Source organism: Aethalodelphis obliquidens, unplaced genomic scaffold (assembly GCF_003676395.1).
Source record: "Aethalodelphis obliquidens isolate GAN/ISIS:26980383/991018 unplaced genomic scaffold, ASM367639v1 scaffold2, whole genome shotgun sequence".
In the NCBI taxonomy this organism is placed as follows: Eukaryota; Metazoa; Chordata; class Mammalia; order Artiodactyla; family Delphinidae; genus Aethalodelphis; species Aethalodelphis obliquidens.
The window spans coordinates 51,038,563-51,064,418 of record NW_020837946.1 but is presented as its reverse complement, the minus strand read 5'-3'; the positions used below and the strand labels follow the sequence as shown (position 1 = coordinate 51,064,418).

At 37.5% G+C, this 25,856-nt stretch overlaps 1 long non-coding RNA gene across 1 annotated transcript in view; it reads left to right on the top strand.

The window, feature by feature from the left end:
- LOC113630805 (uncharacterized) overlaps nucleotides 1-25,856 on the top strand; it is a 61,093-nt gene that overhangs the window by 32,986 nt on the left and 2,251 nt on the right. Inside the window, exon 2 of the long non-coding RNA XR_003437095.1 lies at nucleotides 22,708-22,809. This is a non-coding gene — a long non-coding RNA (uncharacterized LOC113630805). The remainder of the gene's footprint in view (nucleotides 1-22,707; nucleotides 22,810-25,856) is intronic.

The following is a 25,856-nucleotide window of genomic DNA, read 5'->3' as shown; positions in this document are numbered from 1 at the left end:
ACTAGCTATCTATTTTACATTTGGTGATGTATATATGTCCATGCCAGTCTCTCATTTTGTCCCAGCTTACCCTTCCCCCTCCCCGTATCCTCAAGTCCATTCTCTAGTAGGTCCGCATCTTTATTCCCGTCCTGCCCCAGGTTCTTCTGACCATTTTCTTTTTCTTCTTCTTTTTTTAAAGATTCCATATATATGTGTTAGCATGGGGTATTTTTTTTTCTCTTTCTGACTTACTTCACTCTGTATGACAGTCTCTAGCTCCATCCACCTCACTACAAATAACTCAGTTTCGTTTCTTTTTATGGCTGAGTAATATCCCATTGTATGTATGTGCCACATCTTCTTTATCCATTCATCTATTCATGGACACTTAGGTTGCTTCCATGTCCTGGTTATTGTAAATAGAGCTGCAATAAACATTGTGGTACATGACTCCTTTGGAATTATGGTTTTCTCAGGGTATATGCCCAGTAGTGGGATTGCTGGGTCATATGGTAGTTCTATTTTTAGTTTTTTAAGGAACCTCCATACTGTTCTCAATAGTGGCTGTATCAATTTACATTCCCACCAACAGTGCAGGAGGGTTCCCTTTTCTCCAAACCTTCTCCAGCATTTATTGTTTCTAAATTTTTTCATGATGGCCATTCTCACCGGTATGAGATGATATCTCATTGTAGTTTTGATTTGCATTTCTCTAATGATTAATGATGTTGAGCATTCTTTCATGTGTTTGTTGGCAATCTGTATACCTTCTTTGAAGAAATGTCTATTTAGGTCTTCTGTACATTTTTGGATTGGGTTCTTTGTTTTTTTGATATTGAGCTGCATGAGTTGCTTGTGTTTTGGAGATTAATCCTTTGTCAGTTGCTTCATTTGCAAATATTTTCTCCCATTCTGAGGGTTGTCTTTTCACCTTGTTTATGGTTTCCTGTGCTGTGCAAAAGCTTTGAAGTTTCATTAGGTCCAATTTGTTTATGTTTGTTTTAATTTCCATTTCTCCAGCAGGTGGGTCAAAAAGGATCTTGTTGTGATTTATGTCATAGAGTGTTCTGCCTATGTTTTCCTCTAAGAGTTTGATGGATTCTGGCTTTATATTTAAGTCTTTAATCCATTTTTAGTTTATTTTTGTGTATGGTGTTAGGGAGTGTTCTAATTTCATTCTTTTACATGTAGCTGTCCAGTTTTCACAGCACCATTTTGAAGAGGATGTCTTTTCTCCACTGTATATTCTTGCCTCCTTTATCAAAGACAAGGTGACCGTATGTGTGTGGGTTTATCTCTGGGCTTTCTATACTGTTCCATTGATCTGTATTTCTGTTTTTGTGTCAGTACCGTACTGTCTTGATTACTGTAGCTTTGTAGTATAGTCTGAAGTCAGGGTGCCTGATTCCTCCAGCTCCATTTTTCTTTGTCAAGATTGCTTTGGCTATTCAGGGTTTTTTGTGTTTCCATACAAATTGTGAAATTTTTTGTTCTAGTTCTGTGAAAAATGCCAGTGGTAGATTGATAGGGATTGCATTGAATCTGTAGATTGCTTTGGGTAGTAGAGTCATTTTCACAATGTTGATTCTTCCAATCCAAGAACATGGTATATCTCTCCATCTATTTGTATCTTTAATTTCTTTCATCAGTGTCTTATAATTTTCTGCATACAGGTCTTTTGTCTCCTTAGGTAGGTTTATTCCTATTTTATTCTTTTTGTTGCAATGGTAAATGGGAGTGTTTTCTTAATTTCACTTTCAGATTTTTCATCATTAGTGTATAGCAATGCAAGAGATTTCTGTGCATTAATTTTGTATCCTGCTACTTTGCCAAATGCATTGATTAGCTCTAGTAGTTTTCTGGTAGCATCTTTAGGACTCTCTATGTATAGTAGCACGTCATCTGCAAACAGTGACAGCTTTACTTCTTCTTTTCCGATTTGGATTCCTTTTATTCCTTTTTCTTCTCTGATTGCTGTGGCTAAAACTTCTAAAACTATGTTGAATAATAGTGGTGAGAGTGGGCAACCTTGTTTTGTTCCTGATCTTAGTGGAAATGGTTTCAAATTTTCACCATTGAAGACGATGTTGGCTGTGGACTTGTCATATACGGCCTTTATTATGTTGAGGAAAGTTCCCTATATGCCTACTTTCTGGAGGGTTTTTATCATATATGGGTGTTGAATTTTGTTGAAAGCTTTGTCTGCATCTATTGAGATGATCATGTGGTTTTTCTCCTTCAATTTGTTAATATGGTGTATCATGTTGATTGATTTGCATATATTGAAGAATCCTTGCACTCCTGGGATAAACCCCACTTGATCATAATGTATGATCCTTTTAATGTGCTGTTGGATTCTCTTTGCTAGTATTTTGTTGAGGATTTTTGCATCTATGTTCATCAGTGATATTGGCCTGTAGTTTTCTTTCTTTGTGACATCTTTTTCTGGTTTTGGTATCAGAGTGATGGTGGCCTCGTAGAATGAGTTTGGGAGTTTTCCTCCCTCTGGTATATTTTGGAAGAGTTTGAGAAGGATAGATGTTAGCTCTTCTGTAAATGTTTGATAGAATTCACCTGTGAAGCCATCTGGTCCTGGGCTTTTGTTTGCTGGAAGATTTTTAATCACAGTTTCAATTTCAGTGCTTGTGATCGGTCTGTTCATATTTTCTATTTCTTCCTGGTTCAGTCTTGGAAGGTTGTGCATTGCTAAGAATTTGTCCATTTCTTCCAGGTTGTTCATTTTATTGGCATAGAGTTGCTTGTAGTAATCTCTCATGATCCTTTGTATTTCTGCAGTGTCAGTTGTTACTTCTCCTTTTTCATTTCTAATTCTACTGATTTGAGTCTTCTCCCTTTTTTTCTTGATAAGTCTGGCTAATGGTTTATCAATTTTATCTTCTCAAAGAACCAGCTTTTAGTTTTATTGATCTTTGCTATCGTTTCCTTCTTTTTCATTTATTTCTGATCTGATCTTTATGATTTCTTTCCTTCTGCTAGTTTTGGGGTTTTTTTTGTTCTTTTTTCTCTAATTGCTTTAGGTGTAAAGTTTGGTTGTTTATTTGAGATGTTTCTTGTTTCTTAAAGTAGGCTTGTATAGCTATAAACTTCCCTCTTAGAACTGCTTTTGCTGCATCCCATACGTTTTGGGTCGTTGTGTTTTCATTGTCATTTGTTTCTATGTAGTTTTTGATTTCTTCTTTGATTTCTTCAGTGATCTCTTGGTTATTAAGTAATGTGTTGTTTAGCCTCCGTGTGTTTGTATTTCTTACAGATTTTTCCTGTAATTGATTCTAGTCTCATAGTGTTGCGGTTGGAAAAGATACTTGATACAATTTCAATTTGCTTAAATTTACCAAGGCTTGATTTGTAACCCAAGATATGATCTATCCTGGAGAATGTTCCATGAGCACTTGAGAAGAATATGTATTCTGTTGTATTTGGATGGAATGTTCTATAAATATCAATTAAGTCCACCTTGTTTAATGTATCATTTAAAGCTTGTGTTTCCTTATTTATTTTCATTTTGGATGATCTGTCCATTGGTGAAAGTGGGGTGTTAAAGTCCCCTACTATGATTGTGTTACTGTCTATTTCCCCTTTTATGGCTGTTAGTATTTGCCTTATGTATTGAGGTGCGCCTATGTTGGGTGCATAAATATTGATAATTGTTATATCTTCTTCTTGGATTGATCCCTTGATCATTATAGTGTCCTTCTTTGTCTCTTGTAATAGTCTTTGTTTTAAAGTGTATTTTGTCTGATATGAGAATTGCTACTCCAGCTTTCTTTTGATTTCCATTTGCATGGAATATCTTTTTCCATCCTCTCACTTTCAGTGTGTATGTGTCCCTAGGTCTGAAGTGTGTCTCTTGTAGACAGCATATATACAGGTCTTATTTTTGTATCCATTCAGCCAGTCTATGTCTTTTGGTTGGAGCATTTAATCAATTTACACTTAAGGTAATTATCGATATGTATGTTCCTTTTCCCATTTTCTTAATTGTTTTGGGTTTATTATTGTAGGTCTTTTCCTTCTCTTGTGTTTTCTGCCTAGGGAAGTTCCTTTAGCATTTTTTGTAAAGCTGGTTTGGTGGTGCTGAATTCTCTTAGCTTTTGCTTGTCTGTAAAGCTTTTAATTTATCCATCAAATCTGAATGAGATCCTTGCTGGGTAGAGTAATCTTGGTTGTAGGTTTTTCTCTTTCATCACTTTAAATATGTCCTGCCACTCCCTTCTGGCTTGCAGAGTTTCTGCTGAAGGATCAGCTGTTAACCTTATGGGGATTCCCTTGTGTGTTACTTGTTGTTTTTCCCTTGCTGCTTTTAATATTTGTTTTTTGTATTTAATTTTTGATAGTTTGATTAATATGTGTCTTGGTGTGTTTCTCCTTGGATTTATCCTGTATAGGATTCTCTGTGCTTCCTGGAGTTGATTAACTATTTCCTTTCCCATATTAGGGAAGTTTTCAACTATAATCTTTTCAAATATTTTCTCAGTCCCTTTCTTTTTCTCTTCTTCTTCTGGGACCCCTACAATTCGAATGTTTGTGTGTTTAATGTTGTCCCAGAGGTCTCTTAGACTGTCCTCAATTCTTTTCATTCTTTTTTCTTTATTCTGCTCTGCAGTAGTAATTTCCACTATTTTATCTTCCAGGTCACTTATCCATTCTTCTGCCCCTGTTATTTTGCTATTGATTCCTTCTAGAGAATTTTTAATTTCATTTATTGTGTTGTTCATCTCTGTTTGTTTGCTCTTTAGTTCTTCTAGGTCCTTGTTAAACGTTTCTTGTATTTTGTCCCTTCTACTTCCAAGATTTTGGATCATCTTTACTATCATTATTCTGAATTCTTTTTCAGGTAGACTGCCTATTTCCTCTTCATTCGTTTGGTCTGGTGGTTTTTACCTTGCTCCTTCATCTGCTGTGTGTTTTTCTGTCTTCTCATTTTGCTTAACTTACTGTATTTGGTGTCTCCTTTTTGCAGGCTGCAGGTTCATAGTTTCCGTTGTTTTTGGTGTCCTTCCCCAGTAGCTAGGGTTGGTTCAATGGGTTGTGTAGGCTTCCTCATGGAGGGGACTAGTGCCTGTGTTCTGGTGGATGAGGCTGGATCTTGTCCTTCTGGTGGGCAGGTCCACGTCTGGTGGTGTGTTTTGGGATGTTTGTGGCCTTATTATGATTTTAGGCAGCCTCTGTGCTAATGGATGGGGCTGTGTTCCTGTCCTGCTAGTTGTTTGGCATAGGGTGTCCAGAACTGTAGCTTGCTGGTCGTTGAGTGGTGCTGGGTCTTGGTGTTGAGATGGAGATCTCTGGGAGATTTTCACCATTTGATATTACGTGGAGCTGGGAGGACTCTTGTGGACCAGTGTCCTGAACTTGGCTCTCCCAACTCAGTGGCACAGCCCTGATGCTTTGCTGGAGCACCAAGAGCCTGTCCTCCACACAGCTCAGAATAAAAGGGAGAAAAAAAAGAAAGAAAGAAGATAAAATAAAGTAAAATAAAATAGTTATGAAAATAAAAAATAATTATTAAGAAAAAAAAGTTTTTTAAGTAATTAAAAAAAAATGGAGAGAACCCTGGACAAATGGTAAAAGCAAAGCTATAGAGAGAAAATCACACACAGAAGCATACACATACACACTCACAAAAAGAGAAAAAGGGGGAAAATATATATATATATATATATATCTCGTTGCTTCCAACGTCCACCTCCTCAATTTAGGATGATTCGTTGTCTATTCAGATATTCCAGAGACGCAGGGTACATCAAGTTGATTATGGAGATTTAATCCGCTGCTCCTGAGGCTGCTGGGAGATTTCCCTTTCTCTGTTCGCACAGGTCCCGGAGTTCAGCTTTGGATTTGGACCCGCCTCTGTGTGTAGGTCGCCTGAGGGCATCTTTTCTTCGCTCAGACAGTATGGGGTTAAAGGAGCAGCTGATTCAGGGTCTCTGGCTCACTCAGGCCGGGGGGAGAGAGGGGTACGGATGTGGGTCGAGCTTGCGGCGGCAGAGGCCAGCGTGACATTTCACCAGCCTGAGGTGCGCCTTGTGTTCTCCCGGGGAAAGTTGTCCCTGGATCACGGGACCCTGGCAGTGGCGGGCTGCACAGGTTCCCGGGAGAGGAGGTGTGGAGAGTGACCTGTGCTTGCACACAGGCTTCTTTGTGGCTGCAGCAGCAGTCTTAGCGTCTCATGCCCGTCTCTGGGGTCCGCGCTGGTAGCCGCCGCTCGGGCCCGTCTTTGGAGCTCCTTTAAGCAGCGCTCTTAATCCCCTGTCCTCGCACACCAGGAAACAAAGAGGCAAGAAAAAGTCTCTTGCCTCTTCGGCAGCTCCAGACTTTTTCCTGGACTCTCTCCCGGGTAGCCATGGCGCACTAGCCCCTTTTAGGCTCTGTTCACTCAGGCAACCCCAGTCCTCTCCCTGGGATCCGACCTCCGAAGCCGGAGCCTCAGCTCCCAGCCCTGACCCGTCCCTGCGGGTGAGCAGACACACCTCTCGGGCTGGTGAGTGCTGGTCGGCTCCGATCCTCTGTGCAGGAATCTCTCCGCTGTGCCCTCCGCACCCCTGTTGCTGCGTTTTCCTCCGTGGCTCTGAAACTTCCCCCACCTCTGCCACCCACAGTCTCCACCTGCGAAGGGGCTTCCTAGTTTGTGGAAACCTTTCCTCCTTCACAGCTCCCTCCCACTGGTGCAGGTCCTGTCCCTATTCTTTGTCTCTGTTTTTTCTTTTGCCCTCCCCAAGTACGGGGGAGTTTCTTGCGTTTTGGGAGGTCTGAGGTCTTCTGCCAGCGTTCAGTAGGTGTTCTGTAGGAGTTGTTCCACATGTAGATGTATTTCTGATGTATTTGTGGGGAGGAAGGTGATCTCTGCGTCTTACTCTTCCGCCATCTTGAAGCTCCTCAAAACATATTTCTCTAAAACTCTGAAGCAATTTTTTTGTTGCCTTTGAAGCAGAAACATTTTCATGTAATAAATCTGTGAGCTATTTGTCATTGTAATCTGAATTCTTTAATCTATTATGGATAATTTATTATGGATAAATCACAATTTTTAATCTGAAGAGTCTAAACGTTCAAATAATTTAAAGGAATGTCTTTGTCTAGCCTGTGTCAGAACTTATATTTCCCACTTCACATGGAGAATTTCAGATTTAATACTTCCTCTGCTTTTCCATGTGAGGGTGATATCAGCTTCATTTGTCAACAGTGCTGTTACTGTTCTTTAGCTCATTTCTTTTTATCCTAATTTCCTCATCCCCAATAATCATATGGCAGTGATACCAATTTTAATATATTAATGGGATTTATATTTCATTTAAAAAAATTAGTGCCTTCCTATTTTTTTCTTTTTGGCGGTACGTGGGCCACTCACTGTTGTGGCCTCTCCCATTGCGGAGCACAGGCTCCGGATGCACAGGCTCATCGGGCATGGCTCACGGGCCCAGCCGCTCCGCAGCATGTGGGATCTTCCTGGACCGGGGCACGAACCCGTGTCCCCTGCATCAGCAGGTGGACTCTCAACCACTGCACCACTAGGGAAGCCCAGTGCCTTCCTATTTTTTAGGTGTAGAAGAAGAGAAAATATATAGTGCTGGTTCCATGTATTTGAAATACAGTGCCCAAATATACCAAATTAGTTTCAAACAAAATTCCTATTTATGATAGAATTAACTATAATAGAGGATCATAGACATTTCCAAATCTCCCCAACTGTTAGAAACATGAAATAATTCTTGCTGACTATATTAGAAAAGGCATCCTGATCAGTTTGCAGGTAGATAATGCCCATTTAACATATGAATATTTGAACATTTCCTGTTTATAATCACAATGCCTTTCACTTATAGATGGAAATGCTTCTAGTTTTTTTTCACCCCCCCAGATTTATTGAGATATAATTGACATATAACATTGTATAAGTTTAAAGTGTACAACATGTTGATTTGGTACTTTGAGTATATTGCAAAATAATTACCACCCATAGTGTTAGCTAACACCTCTATCATGTCACATAATTACCATTTTTTTTTGTGGTAAGTACATTTAAGATCTACTCGATTAGTAACTTGCAAATATATAGTACAGCATTATTAACTATAATCACCATTCTATATATTAGGTCCCCAGAACTTATTCATCTTTACTAGACGTTTGTACCCTTTGATCAATACGTCTAGTTTTTAAAGTCCTTTCCCATGTGTTTGTTTGGTTCTCACAAATCTCAATATATATCGATATATATAACAATATATTATATATTAACTATATACATAAACTATAGAGAGTGAGAAGTGTGGTTCAGTTATCTTTGTTAAACAGAGAAAATGTAAAATGTTTATATGTTCTGTAACAGTGGTCAGCAGACTATGGCCCAGAGGCCAAATCTGACCCACCACCTGCTTTTGAAAATAAAGTTTTATTGGAAGACAGCCCTGCTCATTCATTTATGTATTGCCTATGGCTGCTTTTGTTGTGCAATGGCAAAACTGAGTAGTGACAGAGACCATTAGGCTCACAAAGCTTTAAAACATTTACTATCTGGCCTCTTAATGAAAAAAAAAATTTCTAATCCTGTTCTACAGCAATTTTTCCTTAAGAACCATATTTAAATAATTAATTTAAAACTTTTTCCAACTTTATGATGTCAAAATTAATAATGTCCAATACATGGCATATACATTTTCTATGGGAACTCTGCATACCACAAGAAGTGAACTATGGAATTTCACAGCATTTAATGCTACTATTTTATAATGTAGGAAACAGCATATCAAGATATGCATGTTAATAATAAAATAATTAGGGGAATTTTTTTTTTTTTTTTTTTTCTGTACGTGGGCCTCTCACTGTTGTGGCCTCCCCCGTTGCGGAGCACAGGCTCCGGACGTGCAGGCTCTGCGGCCATGGCTCACGGGCCCAGCCGCTCCGCGGCATGTGGGATCCTCCCGGACTGGGGCACGAACCCGCGTCCCCTGCATCGGCAGGCGGACTCTCAACCACTGCGCCACCAGGGAAGCCCATTTAGGGGAATTTTGATTTATTGATATTGATGTGACTTTACTGAACCAGAGAAGTTCAGAAAAAGTCTCCTCTTAAAAGTGAAACTAATACAGTTCTAATTTAGTATGGTGTGCAAGTCCATTCCTATCAAGATTTCAGCTTAGCTTGCGTGTAGCTAGCTCTTAACAGAAGCAATTATCAAATGATTCTTATAGTCTTAAAATAAACACTAAGGCTGATTTAACCTTACTTTTGAACATCATTTCCTACTACGGAGTTTTACACTTGAGCACAAATATCTGGCTCTTTCTTTAGAAACATCATCTTCAGACAAGATGCGCTCTAATTCTATGATATGTAATGTAAAAATGTATCAATAGATTCTCACCAGTTGAACATACAAATGAACTAAATACAGATTCTCTGGAAGGCATACATAACTTCAAATTATTGCCTACCTCTTGTCTTTCTACTCTTAAGATATTTAACTTTGGAGAAATGGGAAAAACCAGACTCCCGTTTATTACTGCTAGAAATTTGAGGGAAATTTATTTCAGAACATAAAATAAAGAACTAGTGTAGATAAATGAAACACAAATGTATAGTAAAGTTAGAAGTTGTTTTTAAAAATGAAACTACAACATTTCAGGGGCTTCCCTGGTGGCGCAGTGGTTGAGAATCTGCCTGCCAATGCGGGAACACGGGTTCGAGCCCTGGTCTGGGAGGATCCCACATGCCGCGGAGCAACCAGGCCCGTGAGCCACAGCCACTGAGCGTGCGCGTCTGGAGCCTGTGCTCCGCAACGCGGGGCCGCGACAGTGAGAGGCCGGCGCACCGCGATGAAGAGTGGCCCCCGCTCGCCGCAACTGGAGAAAGCCCTCGCACAGAAACGAAGACCCAACACAGCCAAAAATAAATAAACAAATTTAAATTTAAAAAAAAATATGAAACTACAACATTTTAACTGTCAGAATGCTTTCCTTTGGGGTTTTATTTTGATGTATTTCAGCTATCGAAAAATAATGGGATCTTTCCCTTAAAGACCCAAAACTCAACATCTTTCTAAAAAGAAATGCAACCAACTTTCAAGTGTCTTTTCATGGCTATACTATACTTCTTGTGGGTCTTATCAGTAGCAGTTATATTCAAGTGCTTATGGGTAGGCATCTATTCCCAAAACTTATTTCATAATATATCTTCTGAGCATTACCTTTATTTACCCGTTTTCCATTGTAACTTATAGCTTAATTAAACTAAATTAAGCTGCTTCCCTGGTGGTCCAGTGGTAAAGAATCTGCCTTACAATGCAGGGGACATGGGTTTGATCCCTGGTCAGGGAACTAAGATCCCACATGCCATGGGGCAACTAAGCCCGCGCACCACAATTACTGAGCTCGCGTGCCTCAACGAGAGAGCCTGCATGCTGCAAACTACAGAGCCCATGCACCCTGGAGCCTCTCCACCGCTGCTAGAGAAAAGAAAACCTACACACCACAACTAGAGAGAAGCCCGTGCACCACGACGAAGAGCCCGTGCACCCAAAAAAAAAAAAAAAAAAAAAAAAAAAAAAAAATCCCACATGCCTCTATGAAGATCCTGCGTGCCACAACTAAGACCCGATGCAGCCAAAAAACAAACAAATTAAAAACATTGATGATCTACTAAATTCAAGGAATGAATACAGTTTGAAAGAAAATCTTATTTAACATTCTCTATTAGTTTGGGGCTAGATACTCTTCCCTCAAGGACTGGTCAACTGTGACAAAGTTGAATAGAGCCAAGATTAAACAAATTCTATTCTATTTGTTCATTTTCCATTCCTGCTTATACCTCAGTGGTTTCAACAGCTTTCTAGCTGGTTTCCTTTAAGAAGAAACATAATGTCATAATAGACATAAAAGTTCAATTGCTAAATACTCAGTGAATGTTAGTTCCCTTTCTTTCTTATCTTACTTCTTTACCTTTCCCCTCTCCGTCAGGATTTCCCAAGTCAAAATCACTCTCCTCACCCTTGCCAGAAAATTTTTTTCCTTTTTTAATAACAGTGTTTTTAAAGCTGGTTGATGTTGGTTCTACAGCAAAAGGGAAAGAAAGTGTGAACAGGAATCTCTCACTGCTTCTCCAGGCAAAAAAGTTCCCCTTTGATTCATTTTCTGACCTTACTTGCTTTTCAACATTTTTTTTAAGTGACATTTTAAAGCACTTGCCTGTACCACTAAGATGATAACAACCTTATACTGAAGTTCCTCATTATGACCCTCATTAGTTTGTAAGTTTCTGGGTATCAGAAACTAAATCTTAGTACTCAATTCCTATCTGGGTCAAGTAAATCTCCTTGTACAAAAGCATGACACAACTATTAATTGAATTTAAAAAAAGTGTACATGGATTGAATGATTCTTACTTTAAGTATATTTAAAATTTTATATAATTTGTCAGTAACAAGGGCACTCCAGTCAAAAAATTAAATTTGCAGTAAGTTTTATAAATGTATTACTTTTATTTGCAAAGTTTAATTCACTAGAAATAACTTTATTTAGCAATAAATATTTCTAAAATTATATGTCTATTCATATATATATATGTATGTATATATACACACACACACACATACATGCACATAGATGAACTGGGTTTTTCACTGAGATTTTCATATTATAAATCAACTTTGTAAAATGAAAAGTTTTGTTAAAAAGATTAGTAGTATCAAAAGTTGTTTTGATCAAGCCAAATTGACAGCTAAGTCACTTTTATATTGATAACTGAGTCAAGTTTGTCTGATGGAGAAACCAGGAATTCTAAAAAAATTATAGACTTTGGCAGTCACATTTAAGTACTTTGCAGTTAAAAGCAGCAACGGTTTATTTAACAAGTTGCTTGGAATCAAGTGGAACTTACTGTTTTGGTGTTTTGCCTGACTTTTTTTCCATTTACAAGTGAATCAATGCCCCGTAGATAGAAATAGTTTTTTAAATACAGCCAAAATGAAATGGCTAATTTCACCAATATATTTTATTAACTGGAATGATAGTACTCTTTAATGGCATTTGTCTAACACCAGGTTTGTGTATTTCTTCACACATTCTGTTAAATGAACACCTGCCAAAGCAAATATCTGACTGATATTTATACCAGACTGTTTCTACATAGGAACACTATGTTACACTGCTTGCTTACTTGAAGGAATACAGAAGATTAGAAGTTGTGAATGTTGAATACAAACTTTGGTTTCTTTTTTTTGAAATGCTAACTCAAAGTAGAATTTTCAAAACTGAAATTTACTGACAATAAAAGGTACTCACAAACCAGAATCTAAATAACTCCCCCAAATTGTTCAAATCTTTAATCAATCCTCGATACTAATTTTTATCAAACATCAAGCAATTTTTTCCAAAAGAAAGTTTCTAAAAATATTGACTCAATACAACAATAGAACACCAAAATAGTCTAGGTGTGAATCTTTTTTGATTCACTTGAGTACTGCTTGCATTATGAGGCTTTGTGGTTTATACGAAGGGTCTCTGATGATCAAGTTCATTGTTTTTAAGGTTGAGGAGACTCAAGCGCAAGCCTGAACAGAGAAAAGAGAGCAGAGCCAAGGTCAGCTTTTCTCCTGTTTCTACATGGTGCCTCCAGAATTCCTCCAAGGAGCCCTAGGAGCTACTGGTGGGGCTGTAGAAGGGCTAAGCAGGCAGGACCCCTCACTTTTCCCTCACACACTGCACTCTCTTTAATAAGGGTTATTCTGCTGCACCTCTTTTACATATTTGAAATTCTAGGTAAGAATGAGTTTGAAGAAAAAACTCTGTCCCTAAAAAACAAATCTGAAAACCACTGTATTACCTTGTGCACCATAAGGAAGAGGGGGAATATCAGACCCAAATTTGAAATGACGTCCCTGTTAGTAGCCAGCATGAGAAACACTTAGAAATTGCATTCCAAAATAAGGGAAAAGGGATCCTGAATGTAGTTTTTTTGTACAAGTAAAGCCCTATTTTATTATTTTTTTTCTTGTACATCGGTTGTTGACTTAGTGTTTCTAGAAATTTGAATTGTACAAAAATGAACAATGAATAAACAAAGTTTGGTAGAGAAACTTCCAATGTGTTTCAGAATGCAAGAAAAAGTGAGGCTTACAGAAAAGCATAAGAATAAACTAGTTAACAGAAATCAGAACAATGGAAAGTTAAATGACAGTAAGAGCACCATATGGACTAAAAGACTCAGGAAGAGCTTTCTGGAAAAGAGGCACTCAAGTAAGAGTAGAAGATAAGGGAGATGGCATTCCTGGTGGCAAGAACAACATAGATGAAGCGGGGGAAAATCATGTTTTTTGAAGAGAAAGAAGATACAACCAAACGGAGAGGACTGTTTGTGTCAGTGGGATATGAGCTTGAATTGGTAAAATGGGGTTTTATTGAAGAAGCCCCTGGAAGGTAATTGAGGACTGTACATTTAAAGTATGCATAAGGGCAATATGGTACTACCTTTGGTACTCAACAGAAGATGTGCTTTGGTGCTAGCAGGCTGGCAGTGCATTTTGAACATTCAAGGAAGTTTCTTTTATTGTGTTAAATTACAGGTGGTGGAAAAAATGTAGGTGGTACTTCAAAAGATGCTAGATTGTTTTTAGAGATTTAAAATCACATACGCAATAGGAGACACACATGGACATTTTATACTGCTCTCACAACTCTGTTGTCTGGAAAAAAAAAGCTTAGGAAGTGTACACCATGACCTAATCCATATCTTTCATGTCATATTTATGTAATATGCATAATTTAAAATTTTTGTCATCCCTTTTAAATAATTTGTAAAATAAATTAAGAAATTTTGCTTAATGGTAAGCGCTATGTGTTTGAGAAATGATATTCGAAATAAACTTGTTTCTCGTAGAGTAGAAATACTATTGGATATAGTAGAAAAACAAGATAATTACTATTACTAGATAATTAAAACTGAAGATAATTAAAACTGAAGAAATAACTTCCCTTAAAAAGATTTGAATTAAATGACCCTGGAGAAGTGTTCTTTTCCATTTATAGCTTTTATTTCTGTTTCTTCATTATGCAAGACATGGAGACAAAATTTTACCTAGCATAAATGAATAATATAAAGGAAGAATCAATGGACTAGAAATATCCTTCCAAGGTCAATCCAATGAATGGTCCCTATATTGTATGACTATTAATTTTTAGGCAGAAGCAGATAAACCATCATTTTTTATAAGCAACACATCTGTTATATAGGTTAAAATCAATCTCAAATGAAAATTATCCTACAAAAATATTTTTAACTTCTAAATATATTTCTTCAATCTCCAGTGTCTTTGGACCACCCAACTGAATGTTAAATGTTTCCATTCTTCTTTTCTTTTTCTTTTACCAAGTCCACTATGGAGGTGTGTGGCTATGCATGCATGTGCCATGGTTCTCCTTTGCTAAAGTCTGAAATGGAGAAAATTATTTTTCTAAGGAGAAAAAAATTTTCCTTCTTGGGAATTACCTGGTTTTGCTGGATACTTTGATATTCTTATTGAGGGGTGTGCATGGGAAGTCCATCAAAGGGTATGTTTGAGTGAGAATAGTGGTAACTGGACAGTTTTCTAAAATGAGTGGCTTCTATAATACAGTGTTTTAGTTTTTCTTAGAAGGCAAGCTTGGAAAGAGAGCGGAATTGCATTTAAATAAAACCGTGTTAAGAAAGGGAGGGGAGAAGAGTGATGAGATGGCTAGTTTCAGATAAGAGCATAATTTTGAAGAGTACTGATACGCCAGATAACAATGTTGATTATAATCTTCTCCTTGGTAGTCCTCCTCCATTTTCCAGACTTGTAAATCTTAGTAAAATTGACTTCACCCGCTCTGGTATTATGTGGGTGGACCTGCCTTGAGGATGGGTGTTGGGGAAAGAGCAGAGGCTTCTTGATGTAATAACCTCTGGATGGCTCACAAGCATAAGGACACATACACATTCACAGACATGCACACACGCAGACCTGTGCATACATGCACACAAATGTATATCGCCATGTAAAAAGCACCTGTCAGCTTAAGCCATTTCCACACTGACCGGGCAAGGTTGGTTCAGGTAAAACTTACACTGGTTTTGAATCACTGTGATTGTACTCATGGTAGAAAATAGAACTTTAAGAGCATTCATAAACTAATTTGGCCCTTTGATAAATCTTTGGAAATGGATAGAAAATTCAGAACTTTTGGTACTTCCAGGGCCACACAGCCTGTGATTATAATCATTCAGAAATTTTCCATCATTTATCTTGTTTTCTTTTGCTGGAGGTTATTTTGTACTTTGGGGATATTAAGAATCAAAACTATGCATTTATATGGATAAAGGACTTCATTCTAATTCGTATTCATAACTCAAGAAACTCCATGTCAGAGTTGTTGAATTATTGCTTTTCACCATGTCTCCCTCTGCACAGTTTAGTGGATTGGATGTTCTCTAAGACCTATTCTAGTTCAGAAAATATTAGTTATTATAGGACCTCTTAGTATTATGTGTAGATGCTAATATCCAGTGGCATAAAAAGGATTCTGCTGGTAAGGAAGAAGATGGAGCAGTGATGGTTTGGCAGGTAACCAACAGTATAGGTTACCAAGGCAAATCTGAATTTTTGTTGACTAAAACATAATTTCCTCTAATATTAAGTAGTTAGTTCTATAACAGTATGTAATTTAGCCTGCCTTCTGATTCAGGGATAGGATTTTTTTCTATAAACATTTATTTTTTGTTTCTGAGGCTCTTAACATTGTTAGAACAGGGAAAGCACACATCAATGCATATGAAATTATTAACATAATTTTTATTAAGTATTCTGAACTAAGAGAAGGAGATAGCTCGTTTGCACATTTCCCCTTTTCTACATCATTCTTAGGGCACATGTTAGAGGTTCTCCATGTACATGGTTGCTGGCTCCTTCTCCTTTATATTAGCTGTTCACATTACCCATGGCCAAAACCTCAATTTCCTGTGTTCCCTTCCTCCTTCCAGTTTCCCACCTTTTAAAACATATCCATATCCTTGGAGCCCTATTTGTACTTATGTGATAATGGTTTTATATGGGCTAGATTAACTGTGCTAATATTTACTTTGCTAATGTGTTGGACCTCTAAGGTAATTTAAGGCTTTAATTGTTTCAAAAGTTCAACCCCTTTAAAAATCTCTTCAGGAATGCTGCCAGTTTACACATCTTGACGGAATGGCCATTTTGGCTTCCCTATCACACTCACAGAAGCAGGTGGCTACAAGAAACGTTGGTTGGCCTGTATGACTCCACTGTCTGGTGTCTGTTCATTATGTCAGCCTGATCTCTCATCTTACGCCATCTCTCATTCCCTCATCAAACTCACATTGCAAATTGCTGGTTTCTGCAGCCATTTTCTCCACCCTGTTTCCTGTGTCATCTTGAGTGATTCATATGTGACTTCAATATTTATAGAGATGCCCCACCCAACACCCTGAACTCATTATTTCTTGACCTCCTCTGCTGCTCAGGCCTTTTAACTCCTTTGGATCTCAGTGATCTACTACCAGTGCTATACCCCAGTGCTACCTTGTCTTCCTCATCTCTCTTAATTACATTTCATAATCACACTGTCTTAATCTGAGTTCCTGCTTCTTCCAACTATCCCTCTTCTTTACTTCTAGCAAACTAACTCTTTGGCTCATAAAGAGCCAATAAAGAATCTAAAACCTTAGGAAAACAGCAAAGATTCAAGTCTCTGAGCCCCTCTATGACCCTGCTTCTTTATCCTCTGCCCTACCTCTTCCATCCAGTCTGCATTCTGTGGTTTATCTCACCAACTAATGTCTCTACTATCATCACACTCAAGCTCTGAGCTCCTCTCCTGGAGGAATCTAAACTTTTGTCTCTTGAAATTCCACACCTACGTACCTAAGCCTGCCAAATAAAGTTATATCATTGCCATCAGCATTGTAAAGTGGTTAAGAGCATGGACTCTGGAGCCTGACCACCAAAGCTCAGTTCCTGGCTCCTCCACTTACTAGCTGGGTGCCCTTAGCAAAACAGCGTGACCACTTTGTGCCTCATTTTCTTCATCTGTAAGAAGGTAATAATAACTGAACACATCTCATAGAGATGCTATGATGAATAAATGAGCTAATATTTATAAGGTGCTTAGAGAGGTATGTAACTGTCAAATAAACAAGTATTCTACTTCTCCCTTGTAGTTTTTATTCCATTTTTAATAACAGCTATTTCAAAACTTCACTCTCTTTAATTCTCCAAAAAGCTCACTCTCCATCACTTCAACAGATGATCTGTCCTCATTCTCAGAGTACATATAGGACAGTAGGTGTGAATTCCTTTAAATTATCTTACCCTAGAAATTTAACTACATTGGTGCATTTATATCTCTTTCCAATCTAAAAGAAAGAAATCACCTGCTAAAATTAAGTTTCCTCCCTTCAAATACCTAACCTTTTCTGTGTATATTTAACCTTTCTCTGTCTACTTGTTCCTTTCTTTAACCAGTAAACATGTTTTAATTCCAATGCATTCCCCTCAAAAAATAACCAAAAATCCTTCTTCAACTCTACATTTCCTTTTAGCTATTTTCCTATCTTCGTCTTTCTCTTCATCAGATGCCGACATTTCCTGTTTCTACCTTTACCTTTTTCATGACTATGTTACTCAGAAATGATAGTAATTGTAAGAAGGTCTAATATTAAAATCAAGTGGGAATAAACTTCAAGGGATCAAAACTTTAGAACTTGGCTTTTTCCCAACCTTAACCAGACATAGGTTAAGCATTCATGATCTTGAATGCTCGTATATTTATATAACGGCTTTCCTGCTCTTTTGTTCTACCATAACGAATTAATTGTTATCATTTGACTACCCCTGCTATTTCCTGTTTCCCTCTTCTAAAAAGAATTAGCCCTACAGACTCCCACTACAATCAAGGCTTCACTCTTCACCATTCCACCACAATTACTGTCAAGGTCAGCAATAACATCTCGATTTCCAAATCCAGAGGTCAATTCTCAGTGTTCATCTTAATCAACTTCTCAGGAAGTTGGTAGAATTTACCATTTCCTCTTCTTTAAAACCTTTTTTTTTCAGTTGCCTTCTGGATACCACTTTCAGTTCTCTTCCTACCTTGCTAGTTGATCTTTCTTAGCCTCCTCTGATGGATGCTTCTCAATTATCTGCCTCTAAAATGTGAAGTACCCCCAAGACACTATCCTTAGATAGCTCTTCTTAACATTCTTCACCAATTCCCCCATGGTGGCCCCAGCTAATTTCTGAGCTTTAGATACCACCTATATGCTGATGACTCCTAAACTTATGTGCTAGTCCACATTTTCCCCTTGAACTCTATACTCATATCTCCAAATGCTTACTCAATATATCCACTTAGATGTCTAACAGGATTTTCAAACTTAACACACTGAACAAACTTTTATTTCTCCCAGAACTCCTCCACCTTTAATCTTCTTCATTTCAGTCAGAGAGAGTGTATGAACTTAATAGTTTATACTGGTAAAAGAATGAAAGCCGGTGAAGGAGACTGGGAAGTAGTAAAATGTAAGATCAAGAAAGAAATGTGAGGCATAATCAATCCTGACAAGAGCTATAAAGATACCTATAAAATTAGGGCTGAAAGGATCCACTAGACTTGACATTTTATAAGTCATGATGACTACTGCCTTAATAGGCTTAGAATAGCTTACTTGGGAAATAGGAAGAAAGCTGACCAGAATCATATAGAAAAAATGGCTGTCTGATATTAATGATGCCAAACACACACACACACATGCACACACACACACCCTTACAATATTTAAGCCAAACTTTCATTCAGAGTTCCACCTTTGTACTGTAATTTCTCTCTTTTTTTTTTTTTTTTTTTGATGTGGACCATTTTAAAAGTCTTTTTTGAATTTGTTACAATATTGCTTCTGTTTTACGTTTTGGTTTTTCAGCCATGAGGCACGTGGGATCTTAGCTCCCCGACCGGGGATTGAACCCATACCCCCTGCACTGGAAGGCAAAGTCTTAACCACTGGACCGCCAGGGAAGTCCCTGTATTGTATTTCTGACTGCTTGGGGCTACATCTCTTATATGTATTATAAGTACCTCATATCTAATATGTCCAATAATGAACTCATTTCCTTTATTCTCTGTTCTCCTTACTCTCAAACAAATTAATGCCTAATCATTCTAAATTCTCTATCATGTTGAATGACACCAATACCTATCCATTACCTAAAGTACAAAGCAAACCTGGGGATCATTCTATTTCTTCCTCCCCACCCACTTCTAATCTGTCAAATCTGATTGCAGCCCTTATCTCCACTGGTTTAACTCAAGTCTTTATAAACCTCCGTCCTCCAACCCCTGCCACCAAACTAATAAGCCTCCTACCTGGTTCCCTTGCCTGAGGCTTTCCCATGCCCTATTCTTTCAACTGTATAGTTACAGTTATCTTTCAGTAAAGCACTTTAGTTAAAAACTGAAAGCTGCTTCTAACTTCACACTGGCAGTAATACACTCCCTTAAAATAGCACACCAAGGCCTTTAAAATTTGGCTCTCACCTACCATTTCAACCTCAGTCTATGACAGTTCCTCACTTGCCTTAACGTAATCAAACTGAAAAATACACTGCATGGGGTCAGACACATACTTCCCACACTTCTATCTCTGGAATACCTAGAGCTTTCAAAGTTCAAATAAGTTTTTATCCTTAAATTGTAAATACAATTTTTAAAAGTTTGAAAAATAAAAGAAAAAAATTTAGCCATAATATTGTCATTTAACAGAACATGTTTGTTTCCCTCCTAACGTTCCTCTCTGAAAGTACATATTTGTAAACATATAATTTTGCTTAAGATTCTCACATATTTTATTTAGCTATTCCTTGTTATGTTGCAGAAAAGAAATATCAAAAATTATAAAATTTATTTTGATAAAAAGAAATAAATGGGGCTTCCCTGGTGGCGCAGTGGTTGAGAGTCCGCCTGCCGATGCAGGGGACACGGGTTTGTGCCCCAATCCGCGAAGATCCCACATGCCACGGAGCGGCTGGGCCCGTGAGCCATGGCCGCTGAGCCTGCGCGTTCAGAGCCTGTGCTCCGCAACGGGAGAGGCCACAACAGTGAGAGGCCCGCATACCACACACAAAAAAAAGAAATGAAAGAAAAAAGAGGAAAAAAAACAAGGGTGGGGACAGAATCGAGCCATGAATAAAGTTTAGGATGCATTCCATGATGACCTACTCATCTACCATGAGTGAGCCACACATTTGGCTTTCAATTTTCTAGCTGCCAATGTGAAAAGAGAAACTCTGTCAGTTATCTAACTCCCAGTGCCCGTGAGATTAACCAAAAATGTCCTGGTAATTTTAACTCTTCTTGGAACAAATATTGTGAAAAGATATTTCTCCTGAAGGGAATACAGGGTGATATACTTAACAGCCTGTGGGAAGATTCTTTATTGGAGATGGTACATCTCATTTCATGTCACTGCTCAAATCAAGAATCAGTATAGGCAGATGCCATTGCACAAATCATAGAGTAATTCTGTAAAAACCTTCTTCTTGGAAATCATTTGATACTATCAAGGCACCCAGCTCTTTGCTGGTCTGCTTTAAATCATGAGTAAATATAATATATTGAAATACTCACATATCATATATGTTAGTCACAGTAGTGACTGACATTTATCCTTTAGAAAAACTTTCTGAATATTGTTTCTCTTCAAGATAGAGTTTAAAATAGTTCTTAGGTGAAATCTTAAAACGTCATGTCCCATACCGGGCAGTTGAAGCTTGCTTGGAAGATCAGATTTTAGGTTGAGAAGCAAAAACTCCCTCTTTTTGATCAGGAACATTGTTCCCTTTGAGAAAGTCCTCTGAGTGCAAGAATGTGGCTGGGCCAGGGATGTTACAGTCTTGGGCTTTTGCATCTAATAAAGAACAGAATGTTATCCTAGAAGGACTCAAACATAACCTGAATAACATACTTGTTTGCAGAGATTCTCACTGTCTCCAACCTTGAGTCCTCTCCAGAAATATGCATAGGTGGAGCTACAGATTTTGGGCCAGAAGTATCAACTTTACTTCTGTAATATTACATGCTAGTAAGAAACCTGAATACTCAAATCTTTGTTTTTACATTCTCTGAGTTTTTCAGAAGATTTGGTGAGATAAAAACAATTTTTCTACCTTTGCCTTTGTGTTTGCAGGACTGTTGAGTTATGGATTCTCGTCCCTCAATAATTCTGTCACTAAGATGGCCGACCTTAGGCAGGCTTCTTAAAATTTCTGAGCTTAGTTCTCCTCCCTTGTGAAATGAGGGAGTCTTAGTAGGTAATCGCCTCCCTTGAATTCCCTCTGCCCATCAGCTGTAAGTGAAGAATCCCCTCAGTTTGATAACAGTAAGTGGTTGCTAATGTTTCCCTAACAGCGGACCTGGAGTATCTAAGACAGTCACACATCTTGGCTAAGAGCATGGGCTTTGCAGGGTAAAAGTCCTGGTTCCACTCTGCCCCTTACTAGTATGTGGCCTGGGGCAAGTATTAACCTCTCTGAAGCTCAGTTTCCCTTCTGTAAAGTGAAAGTAATATAAGCTCTTATAGAGTTGTACTAAATGAGACAGTATAAATCCAGGTATAAATACTGTGTCTGGAACAAAGCAAGTGCTCAATCAAAACTATCCATTTTTATTATTACCCTGGGTCCACTGAAATAATCGCTCTTCTAACAGCATTTCTCCAAGTTGAATATCAGCACTAGTGTAATTACAGTGTTTAAAGGTTTTAATTACAGTGTTTAAAGGTTTTAAGGTGCCAACTTGAGTTGACTTGTTTTAGAAAAAAATTGGAAAGACGTAGGCTCAGGGAAATTTTTAAAAATTAAGCAAAACAACCTGTGTGCTGACCTTTACCCTGTAGTTCTTTTATTTAATAACCGTCTGTTAGCAAACACCACTTTAAGCTGTTTGATTAGTCCTAATGTAATCCAGGCCAAATATGCTACCTAACAGCAATAATAAACTTTTTCGCCTCAAAGAAATTTTAATGGCATTTGCTTTACTTTTCTGTTAGTTTTGAAACAAGATTGTGAAGAAGTTCTTAGTTTGGGGTTCCCATCAATAGATGTTTAGTCCTTTTAACTTTTGATCATATGTAGATTATATTTCAATACAACTAAGTACAATAAAATCATTCTTAGATAGCAGAGATAAGCTTTGAAGGCTAAGTACTTATTTTATAATTTTAAAGCAATTGTTTACCCACAAAAGAAAAGGAAAAAAATTCCCCCAAATGTGGGAAACCGGAGTTCTTTGCTGTGCTCTTAACTACAGCAGGAAATACGTGTTTGTTTATTATGACCCTAGTGCTTCCATAGCCAGATTAACATTCAAACACAGAGTTTTTATTCCTCTTAACCAACAATTGTCACCCTGACTGTGGAAACTGATAATTTGCAGGGAGTTCGAGAAGAATACTTGTATAATTACATCCACTAGAGCCTGGCTTGTACCCACAACTTGGCGATAAATTCTTTGTGAACAGAGAACACTTCTAAGAGTAGGTCCCCCTACAGGGTGTATTAATTAACACGCGGTAATGTGCTGGGTCAACCTCTGTCAAACATGACTTTCAAGGACTATCAAATTTTATAGCAAAAGAGTTCAGAATTGCCATTATATGTTAAGGAAGTCTCCTTGTTGATTCTAGGTTTTTCCTCATTCATGAGATGTGAGCCTCAACTGATTTGTAACCGGTTGTGAAAGAGTAATCACTTGTATTGCTGCTAGAAAGTTCTCTGCAGGATAAAAGGTGAGTAATATATTTTATAGATAGATAAATAAGACTCTACACTGATGCTTAAGTCCTGAATACCTGCATGTTAAAACCCCAAATTTATCAAGCCATTGTAGAGACATATTAATTCAATTTTAAAAGTTCTTAGGGGGCTTCCCTGGTGGCGCAGTGGTTGAGAGTCCGCCTGCCGATGCAGGGGACACGGGTTCGTGCCCCAGTCTGGGAGGATCCCACATGCCGTGGAGCGGCTGGGCCCGTGAGCCATGGCCGCTGGGCCTGCGCGTCCGGAGTCTATGCTCCGCAACAGGAGAGGCCACAACGATGAGAGGCCCGTGTACCGCAAAAAAAAAAAAAAAAAAGTTCTTAGGAACTAGCTTATTATTTTCTGTCTCTATAGCTGTTATTTCCTTCAATATTTTATTATTGGATTAACTCTCATAGAACTTCACTTATTTTAAAAGCAATTTTAAAGGATTGCTTACTGAATTTATACACAACTTTATTTTATTAATACACAACTTTCTAAAAATTGCTTATAATCATTATTTGTTTGCCAAAATGATTTAGTCAGAGGAAAGAGATTATTAAGTGGATACATCTTATAGCTTCTGAATTAAGGGAGACACAAAGGGGGATTTAAAACTGTCACTAAGCTCTAAGGGATCTACTGGCCCTGCCCACCAATACAGTGCTGGTGGAAATTGAGTGTCCTTGTTTTGACGGCCTACCTGCTCAATCTTGTACTTTTTGGTTAGTGATGGTAAGGAAAGTTGGTGGAGCTGAATGTAAAGAATAGCCAAAAATGGTTTAGCAGAATCCTGTCTGAATCTGGCAGAAACTCTGCTTTCTCCCCATTTTGTCCACCCTCAAACTTGCCAAGCCTTGTTCACTTTGGCTTTATTTTAAAAATGCATTTCTGGTGAGTGAGGAAAGGTTTTGTACTGTGTTTTCAATGACTCACCCAAAATAACTCCATTGAACTTGTAAACGGTCCTGTTCTGAATGCAGATTGTGTTTGTTCTGAGATGGGCATGAAGGGGCTGCAGAATGGAGATTAGAGAGGGGAAATGTGGTGGGATAGGCCAGTGCAGTTTATATTTATTCAGGTTCAGGAACACATCAGAATTACTTTTTAAAAAGACATTGTGTGTGTGTGTGTGTGTGTGTGTGTGTGTGTGTGGTGTGTTTTAAAAAAACATTTATGAGGTCTGTACCCTTTAAAGCTTTTAAAGATACATCGTATTACATAGATACGTGCTTCATCTAGTTACCAACCTTTTTTCTGATCCTCATAAAATGTGGAAGGGGAGATTTACATGTAAATATATAATTCCAAATATATGCATAGTGAAATCATTTTTTTACAGTTCTAAATGCCTTCAAATAGGAAGAATCATATAGGCAACATAAGAGCTAGAAATTAATCTTAAATTAGGAAAAAAAGTGTATCAATAAATTGATCATATAAAAGTAGTGTTAAAACTCGAAAATGCAATAATGACTCCCTCTTGTTTTGTTGTGTACCGCAGAAAAACGTTTTATATCAAGTGGCATAGATTGAGCATCTGATATCAATAAATATACCTTTTCCAAAGCTTTTGTGATTCAAAATATCAGAGACCTTTAAAAACAATATTTTAGGGCAGGACTGAAAAGAAAATGAAGAAAAGGACTGATCTAAACATGAGCATTAAAGCTTCACAGATGAATTAAAAACATTTTGGCTTCCCCATGTGTTACTATGTCCAGTTATAAGGATTTCAAAACCTCCTTTGAGTTGTTTCATGAATTTATGAAACAGACCAAATAAAGCTTATTCTGTTATATAATCTTGCTTCACCCATTGTTGATGAAGAATAGATGAGCCATTCTCACCTGTTGCTCAGAAACACCAGAGAATTGAGCCACTGAAAAGAAAACAAGCAGTCTAACAACGTTTTACCATGGAGAGGGTAAATTTAGCACTATGTGGCAAACTGAAGAAATTGTGATCTGGGAACGGTGAAATGAATGATAAACGACAAGTTTTAGCATGCACAAAATCAGAAAGTATATAAACTTACCCAGATTATGTAAATAATTTGCAAGGCAAAGTTCCAGTGGTATTAACACCTGCTTCTTCCGATGTGTACCTGGGAGAATGAAGGAAATCAAAATAGATGGTTTTGCTATGTTAATGCTTACTTATGAGGACAATGAACTAGTATAATAAGAGTTTTTGCTAACGTGGAAAAACCCAAAAGTATAGGTAATAGGTTTATAGACCTTAAATATTTAATTTTATTACTTTAAAATATACACAATAACCAGAAATATTTTAATGGTTAATAATGACAAAGAAATATATCAAAAAATCAGTCTAAGTCAGACTAACCACGTTTCCTCATAGTTCAATTACATGATTTGTAAATAAACCTTTGAAAGTTTTTGAAGAATTCATTCATTCAGTAACATTTCCCTTTTATCCTCTTTTATCCTATTGTAAATCATCCCACTGGTATCCCTGGAAATGTTAACAGTTATGTTGAGGGGGCCCAAAACATTACATGTCGAAATGAATTTTAGAAATGCTGGGTTAAGCAAAGTTAAACAGTTTTATTTAAAAAAAATAAATCTTGAAAACTTCACAAGTCTTTAACATTCACTGCGACTGGGATGGGCTTGGGGGAGGTGAAAATATGCAGAGTTTACCAAACTTACTTTATACAGAATTCTTTCCTCCAGGCAATTCTATTATTAAGACAAAAGGGATCTGGGAGGTGTAAGGTAAATAGAATGGCAGATTAAATAAAAAGTGTAGCATTTTATATTTCAATTTGGTAAACTGCAGCACTATACCACTCTCTGATCAGATTCCTAATTACTAAGATTTTGATGCACAAAATAAAATTTTTAATTATGTAAATACTAAAGAAACAATACCTTAACTAGAACCAAAATGCCTTAGCTTACCTAGTAGTAAATCTTGTTTTGTAATTTGGAGGCATGTGTTAAGGCCTAGAAAAGCAAAAAATAAGTAATTAATTAAACTGAGCATAATGTTTCACTTTTGATATATGCTT